The 9043-nt window shown below is 39.6% G+C and overlaps 1 non-coding gene across 1 annotated transcript; it reads left to right on the top strand.

Moving 5' to 3' along the window:
- The first annotated feature begins 544 nt into the window (after positions 1 to 544).
- Positions 545 to 622, top strand: LOC123814624. Its single transcript, XR_006784960.1, has one exon. It is a non-coding gene; the product is annotated as a small nucleolar RNA SNORA1 (small nucleolar RNA).
- Positions 623 to 9043: the final 8421 nt, after the last annotated feature.

Genomic DNA, 9043 nt, shown 5'->3' with positions numbered 1-9043 from the left:
TCAGGAGCTTATTGCACTTATCCAACAAGTTGAATGGGAACTCAGTCAAGGGGGCATAGCTATGAAGACAATGAGAAGAAACTAGATTCTGAACACATTTTTGAAGTAAAGTCCAGCAGGATTTGCTGATAGATGCAGTGAGGGATAAGAGAAGTCAAGTTAAGCTTGACGACAAAGTTTTTGGTTGTCTAGATTGAAGGGTGGCTATAGGAGAAACAAATTGGAAAGCAGGGGGTTGTGGTGACTCAGGAGTCCACTTTGGACATGTTGTTTTTGTAACACATATTGACATCCAAGAAGAGGTGAAGAATAAAGACCTGGGCTGGGGATATAAATTCAGGAGTTGATGGCATATGTCTGGGATGAAAACCCATGAGACTGGATGAGGGCCCCTCTGGAATGAGGGTAAAGAAGAGAAGAGTTCTGATGCCTGAGTCCCGAGGCTCACCAGTATTAGGAAGGCTGAAAGAAAAGGAGGGAGCACTGGAGGAGAATGAGAGAGGTAGCCAGTGAAGTAGGAGGCACATAATAAAGAGGGTGCTCCAGTACTACATTGAGACACAGGTTGTGCTTCCATCACAGTAATTTTATTGCAGTGGTGACAGTGAGACCTGTAACATTTTTGCTCGGCTCAATGAGTAAAAACTGGATTCGAAAAGACTTTTCAATTTTAGAAACAATTAAGAAATAATATATCTTACATCATCTGCCAAAATAGCAATGTACTTCTTACTATTTAAATTCTAAGGCCCTAAAGTAAATTGCTTGAGGAAATTGGGTCCCAACAATTACAGGTGGGGAATTTCTGAAGTATGACCACATTCAAGTGGAGGTCAAAGGAGCTCAACTAAAAGAGCTGTGGACTGACGGACATAAAAACTGGATTGAGCAAAAATTACTTTAAAAAGGATTAAGGCTCAAACTTGGGAGGAATTCAGGTAGTGGAAGGAATCAGAACAGGTACACTTCCTTCAATAAAAATTTATTAACAGGAAGGAAGGAAAGAAGGGAGGGAGGGAGGGAGGGAAGGAGAAAGAGCTGCAGAAGCCAAAAGGACAAAGAAGTCAATCACATCAAATGTTCCTCATGGTCAGGATGAGGTCTCATGATTCATGCCACAATGTTGATAAACCTTGAAAACATTATGGTAAGTAAAACAAACTAATAGCAAAAGGCCACATCTTTTTAAAATATATTTTATTGATTATGCTATTACAGTTGTCCCATTTTTTTTCTCCCCTTTATTCCCCTCTGCCCTGCAGCCCCCTTCCCATCAGCATTCCCCCACCTTAGTTCATGTCCATGGGTCATACATATAAGTTCTTTTGCTCCTCCATTTCCTATACTATTCTTAACTTCTCCCTCTCTATTTTGTACCTACCATTTATGCTTCTTATTCTCTGTATCTTTTTCCCCATTCTCCTCCCTCCCCCTCCCCATTGATAACCCTCCATGTCATCTCTACTTCTGTGATTCTATTCCTGCTCTAGTTGTTTACTTAGTTCATTTTTGTTTTTATTTTTTAGGTTCAGTTGTTGATAGTTATGAGTTTGTTGTCATTTTACTGTTCATAGTTTTGATCTTCTTTTTCTTAGATAAGTCCCTTTAACATTTCATATATTAAGGGCTTGGTGATGATGAACTCCTTTAACTTGACCTTATCTGGGAAGCACTTATCTGCCCTTTCATTCTAAATGAGAGCTTTGCTGGATAGAGCAATCTTGGATGTAGGTCCTTACCTTTCATGACTTTGAGTACTTCTTTCCAGTCCCTTCTTGCTTGGAAGGTTTCCTTTGAAAAATTAGCTGATAGTCTTATGGGAACTCTGTTGTAGATAACTGTCTCCTTTTCTCTTGCTGCTTTTAAGATTCTCTCCTTATCTTTAATCTTGGCTAATGGAATTATGATGTGCCTTAGTGTGTTCCTCCTTGAGTCCAACTTCTTTGGGACTCTCTGAGCTTCCTGAACTTCCTGGAAGTCTATTTCCTTTGACAGATTGGGGAAGTTCTCCTTCATTTTATTTTCAAATAAGTTTTCAATTTCTTGCTGTTGTTCTTCTCCTTCTGGCACCCCTATGATTCAGATGTTGGAATATTTAAAGTTGTTCCAGAGGTTCCTAAGCCTCTCCTCATTTTTTTGAATTCTTATTTCCTCCTTCTTGTCCAAACTGTTGATTTGAGTCCTGGTTTCCTTCCTTTCACCATTGGTTCTCTGTATATTTTTCTTTATTTCACTTTGCATAGCATTCACTTTTTCCTCCATTTTTTGACCATACTCAACCATTTCTGTGAGCATCCTGATTACTAGTGTTTTGAACTCTGCACCTGATAGGTGGCTGTCTCTTCATTGCTAAGTCCTATTTTTGGAGTTTTGTTTGTTCTTTCATTGGGGCTATATTTCTTGATCTCAGCAAGACAGTTACATTGTAAGGGGCAGAGCCTTAGGTATTTGTCAGGGTGTGGCAACCCACATTGCTGCGTTGTGGTGCTATATGTGGGGGGGAGGTCCAAGAGGGAACAATGCCACCTGTTCAGCCCTGGGTCAGCTTTCAGTCACTTCCCCCAATACCCACTAGTAAATTGGGCCCTTCTGGTGCTGATTCCAGGTGGGTGGGTTTGTGTACATCCTAGGACCCTGTGAGTCTCTCCAAAGAACTCTACTGGGAAGCTGGGAGTGTCTCCCACCACTGAAACTTTCACAGGTATTTACAGCCAGAGGTTTTGAGGCTTTACTTCCCCACACTGGAACCCTAGGTTGCATGGTCTGTCTTGCTCCCCAGTTGTTACTCATGGTTTAGCTGCACAGAAATGTGGTATTGCCTGATCTGCCAGCTGCCAAAAGGCCACATCTTGTATAACTCCATTTGTATAAAATGTCCAGGACACACAAATCCTTAGAGACAGAAAGTGGGTGAATGGTGAGGAGAAGCGAGGGAGGGGAAAATGAGGAGTAACTGCTAATGGGCCTGAGGTTTTGGGGGAGAGGTGATGAAAATGTTCTGGGATTAGAGGGTGGTGATGACTGTACAACTTTGTGAATAAACTAAAAAAACTCACTGAATTGTATACTTTAAAAGGGTGAATATTATAGTATGTGAACTAATTATTTTAAAATTTTAAATGAACTGAATTGACTGTGGGGTCTTGGGAGGTGGAGGCCAGTGGTAACATTGACAAGAGTGGTGGGCATCACTGGAGTAAGTTTAGAGGCAGTGGGAACGGGAAAATCTGAGCATCGGTGTGCATAACAACTACAATGGATTGAAACTCATCCAATATGTTTAAATACATTAGTTCATAATGATGCTTTTTTGTGAAAAAGTCACAAAAATAACTCAAGATCAGATTAGGAGATGCTAGGGAACCAAATTATTATTTTGAGAGTACTAAAGTGACGGTATATGGAATTCACTTCAGAGTACGAAAAAGGAGATGTGGATAAGGATACAGGTAAAACAAAATTAGCCATGATCAATGATTGATCATGGTTAATCATGCTAAAGCTGGGGGAGACGTATATGAGGGTTCATTCTACTCTTCTCTCTGGGCTGTTACATCAGTTTAAAACACATCACCAAAACACAAACGAACAAACAAAAAAGCTGAAAGCGCGAATGGGAGGAGAGGACCTGAGGAGAGCAAGTGCAGACTACTCTTTAGAGAAGCCAGTAAAGGGAAGCAGAGATAGGGGGCAGCAGTAAGAAAGAACGTGGGGCCAGTGGGGGGTTTTCTGAAAATGGCAGGCGTTAGCGGAGTTTTGTATTCTGATGAGAGCATGATTAATTAGAAAGGGAAAACATCTGGGAGAGGGGACAGAAGCTCTAGCCCGGGCATTAGGCAGTTACCTGCAAATAAGTCCAGCACAATTATCACAGCCAAGGGCATAGGTTTTTTAGAGAGGAAAACTGTCTCTGAGTTGGTTCTATTTAAGGGACCTGCATACGTGAATTTGGGGTTTCCTCCTCCTTGGGAAGAATCTTGCTGAAAATACCCTCCTTTCTATGACCAGGCTTGAAATCAGCCATGGTTATTCTTCATTCATAATCATCCTCCCTAACATCTATGAAGCACCCATTTTCCCAAGGGTCTTTGATTTTAATTTAAACAATTAATTTTAGTTTTTAAAGAGAAAATAATAAAAATAAAAACAGCCCATAATCCCATTGCCCAGATAGCCCTGTGAATATATTTAATGAAGTAGAAGCCTGACTCCCCATTCTGAATTCCCTAACCAGTGTTTTATTTTTCTAGATAATAATAATAATAATAATATATTATCAGCAATAAATTTTTAATAAAAACTCATACACAAAAAAGCACTATACTATAATTACTATTCTGCACCTTAATCTTTATACTTAATATATCTTGGCAATCTTTACCAACATATTTAATAGCCACAGTGCACTTTTTAAATAAAAAACTCTTTGATATGTGTCATACCTTCATCTCATTGAAGCACATTGAGAACAGATCTCATTTTGCAGATAGCAAAACTGACCTGGAGTAGGATTAAATGACCAGTCCAAGGTCTTATGAAGTTGAAAGCTGAGGAATAGTAGATGCTGGGTCCCTTTCACTCCCTGTGCCACAGCGCCTCCCAGTGGCATTCAGGTAACATTTTCCACCCACAGCACTACAGCTCCCATCCTCCAGTTCTCAGGAAAATTTCCATTTAAACTATTAAGACCAACCAACATCCTAAACCACGAAGTCTCTTTTTATTAAATAACTTCTCTACTTGTGAAATACTTTTTATAACCATTGAATTGGGGCTTAAAATTCTTAATAGCATGTTAAGTAGTACATCTTATAATATTTATAACATTCTAAATTTTTCATATGGAAAGAGAAGGTATAGGTGCTCTGAAAAGATCCTTTTTATCAAATTTTCAAAACTTAGTCCAATGTACTGAGCATTTTCAAATGTTTTGGGCTCTTAATCTTTTGGGGGCACATGACCCCTTTTGAAAATTGGGTGAAAGCCACAAATCCTCCCCTGAGGCAGAAGCACAGACATGCAAACTCTTGCCTCTCGTCCCAGGGCCTTCCCAGGACTTCTACAGCCAGTCACAGGCCCCAGGTTAGAAACCACTGCTGTCATGTGTTCATGTCCCGATTTCACTCACCCAGGCATCCCTGCAACATTTCAGTCAGTGCCACAACATGCTTTTAATTCACTGAAGCTTTTAACATGTATATGCCAAATCTTCTCAACCTGACTGGTTGTTTAAGGATAACTCAATGTAAGTCCAACAGGTATTCTGAAAACCCTGATATATTTTGTTTCAAATGTTTTTAAAGCAACAGAATTAAATTGAAGCTCCCATTGAAAATAAGTTTTCAACAAAAAAGATATTGAAATAAAGTTTGACCTAGGATTATTCAGTGATAACTTGATGTGTGGGTCTTTACTTACACTGAAAACAAAACCAAACAAAACAAACATCCAGACTTTGGATATGAAGGGGAGAAATCAACAGAACAGAGGCTTCAACACAACATCAATTAATCATTAACTCTAGAAATATGATGAACCTCAGGAGCACAGAAAGTTTAACCTTTGGCTTTTGGGTGGTCAAAAACACTCCATAAAGAAAATCCTTTCTTCTTCCACCCTTACAATCCTCTACACTAATTAGGGGATCTTTTTCTGAGCTGCCTTAGGACATCTCCTTATGCAGGCTCAGTACCCAATTAAAATGGAGTCTGCATATAACACGATAATTAAATAACAGTAAAGGACTGTGTCAAATTTTTTCCTCACATAGTTAAAACTACTTTTAATTTCCCTTTCCACCACCCAACTTTCTAGTTCAAAGCCACTCTGAACAAGAGTTTAATCAGCTGCATAAAACATTAAAAGCTTATTTTCAAACTTTTCAAAAGAGTGACCCTTTTATCACTATTTAATGATAAGGTGAGAAAAAGACGGGAAGAGGATAGTAACAATAATAACATTTTCTCACCTTTAAGAGCTTCTCTAAGCTAAGGCTCTGTCCCCAACACCAACCCTAACCTCATCTGCCAAAGGATAAACACTTTCTTCAACGTGAATCCAGTCCCTGTCTACTGACTCACTAAGTGCTGGAACAAGAACCAGAAAACAGAAGCGGCTGTGGACTGGGGAGACGGCAACCTTGCCATACAGAAGGCGGTTGCCCAGGAGAAGCAATTCCTCAGAGTCACCAAAGCCCTTCCCTTCCGGGGTTAGCAGCAAATGTTAAAACAGATGGTTTTACCTTTTGGGGGTTTGGGGGGATTTTTTGCCTTAGATCTGTTTCTCTGCCTGGAAACATTTTGTCATTTGTTATTATCATTCTTATTTTAAACTTTTTAATTAAATTTTTGGGGTGACATTGGTTAATATTAATTCAATAGAAACCTGAAGCATAAGGACTTATAGGTGTGTGCCTGAATCACTCTGAAATTGCATTTAGCTTTTAAAGTGATGTTATTTATGTTGCTTGGGGGCCTGTGGCCATGAAACCTCCTTTTTCCTTCAATTTCTAGGCTTAGAACAATCTCCAAAACCACATCCTCCCCCATGCTAACCACTTTCCCAGTACAATGTTCTAATTAATAGAGCACAGAGGTCTCTCTCTGTCTTCTAGCAGAGAGCAAGTTTAACCAGAGTATTTGCCCCATCTGACTGCACTACTGTAGGATTATATAGAAGGCCACCCAGGGAAATATATGCAAGAAAAATGCATATATTACTGTAGCTCTGTGCTAAATTAGCTCACCTGGAAACTTTGATTACCTGGCAGTATGCACTTGTCTTTGGCTAACAAATGTCTTCACTTTTTAACATATATGCCTGGCCTCAGCACTTTTCAGTCCTAAACTCTGCTGTCCTTTAATCCTCTTGACAGCTAGCATGTGTCCCAGAGCTTTTGAGGGTTATGGATGCCGATGTATCAGGAATTGTGAACTGTGGCACCAGGATCCATCCCAGACAGGAATGAGGGTCTTTGGGGGCTTCCAAGAAGGCTGACCCAAATTCCAGAGACAAGCAGTTCAGCAGAGGCATCATGTTCCTCACATGCCACCAGGAACCAGGCTGATCACACAAATCTATCATTTATGGCCCATGAGGAGAGAACAGAGCCTTGTTATTGATCGTTATTGTGTAAGGTACTGTTAGTTAATTTGCCCACATTTCCTCAAAGTAGGTATTATTAACCCTATGTTTTGCAGTGAGAAAACAGATCCAGAGGAGTTAAATGACTTCTCCCAAAGTACCAGCTATCAGGTGGTAGAGTGAAGACTGATGTTATTGTTTGGCTTTCTGATTTAGAATGCTCAGATGGTGAGCATCTTAAAGATACAGCTTTAGCATTACACACCAAGTGGGAGGAAAGGAGAACTCTATTTCCAAGAATGCTTCAAGAAACAGTACTCACGAATGTAACTGCAAAGAAAATCCATGATTTTCTCTGTAATAAAAAATGTAGAAAAAGAAAGAAGTTGGCATCTTCTCCTATCATCTTAGCCTATCCTGCTGTTCTCCCTCACCAAGGATCAGTCCAGTCCTGCCTTCTCACAATGGCTTCCCTGAGTGCCCTCAGCTGGCACTCAGCCTTGGCTAACAGTACCATATACTGCTCCATGTTGCTAGTTTCCCTTCTTCTCATCTCCATTCCCAACTCCTAACTACTTGATGGAAATTCTAATAAGCAGAGAAACACTAAGAAAAAAAGTAAAGGAAGCAACCTAAGCATCAGTGAATGAATGCATAAAGAAAATGTGGTATATAAATGAAATATTATTCAGCCATAAAAAGAAGGAAATCTTGCCATTTGCAGCAACATAGATGGACCTCGAGGGCCTTATGCTGAGTGAAATAAGACAGAGAAAGACAAATCCCTTATGATCTCACTTGTAAGTTTAAAAAATGAACTAACAGATATATACAGAGAACAGACTGGTAGTTGCCACAGGTAGGGATGGGAGGTGGGTGAAGGTGGTCAAAGAGTACAAACTTCCAGTTAGAAAATAAATAAACCACGGAGATGTAATGTACAGCATGGTGACTGTAGTTAAAATACTTGAAATATAATATTTGACTACAGTTAATAATATTTGAAAGTTACTAAAAGAAGAAATTTTAAAGGTTCTCACCTCTAGAAAAAATTGTAACTATGTGTGACAGATGTTAATTTGACCTATTGTGGTGATTTTTCACAATATATACAAATACGAAATCATTTTATTGCACACCTGAAACCAATATAATGTTATATGTCAATTATATTTCATTTTAAAAAAAGGAAAGATCCTGGACATTCCACAGACTGTATCACCAGCCCGATATCCAGAGCTGACTCTTACCGTGGAAGCATCATGCATCATAGCACCTTGGCTTTGTTTGTCCCACCTTTTGAGCGGAGAAGCCAGAAAGAGATCTTCCAAAGTCCAGTCCTGTGTGAGTGAATGTGTGGAGTTGTTCGGCAGTGAAGGAGCAAGAGACAAGGGAGCCTTTGGCCAGCTCCAGGCAGAGAAAGCTCAGTCACAAAATTAAGAATTACATCAATCATGAGTGACTTCCAAATATAGTTCCCAAAATTTCCCTGCTATCTAACAAAATTTTATTGACATCAAAGTTTTTGTTTTTCCTTTCTTTCTTCACAATCCAGCTCCATTATCTGAGCATAAAACCATCTTTCATACCTTCCTGAAACATCCACCATGAAAGCTGTTGGTGATGTAGCTCAGGTAAAATATGTATTATCTGGGACTACCACTGGTATTGTGCATTAGCATTTGTTTATCAGTTTGCTATGCAATTCCTTGCATGCCAAAGGGCTGAGATCACAGATGAGGCACAGGATAGTGAGTCAGGGCAGTCTTGTGGATGAACACTGAGGTGGTGGGTACTGGCTGTATCTATATAGAGGCAGGGTCCAACACTTCTCTTATTGGAGCTCCCATTTTTCCCCCAAATGAAACAAGGATAAACATTCTTGCCCTGTCCTGGGCTGAATATTAAAGGAGATAACATGTATAAATATTCAATGTAAAGGACAAATATTCCTATGGCA

Source organism: Phyllostomus hastatus, unplaced genomic scaffold (assembly GCF_019186645.2).
Source record: "Phyllostomus hastatus isolate PE091 unplaced genomic scaffold, TTU_PhHast_1.1 phas_contig_16, whole genome shotgun sequence".
In the NCBI taxonomy this organism is placed as follows: Eukaryota; Metazoa; Chordata; class Mammalia; order Chiroptera; family Phyllostomidae; genus Phyllostomus; species Phyllostomus hastatus.
Note: the sequence above shows the minus strand (reverse complement) of the source record. Positions and strands in the feature narration are given on the sequence as shown.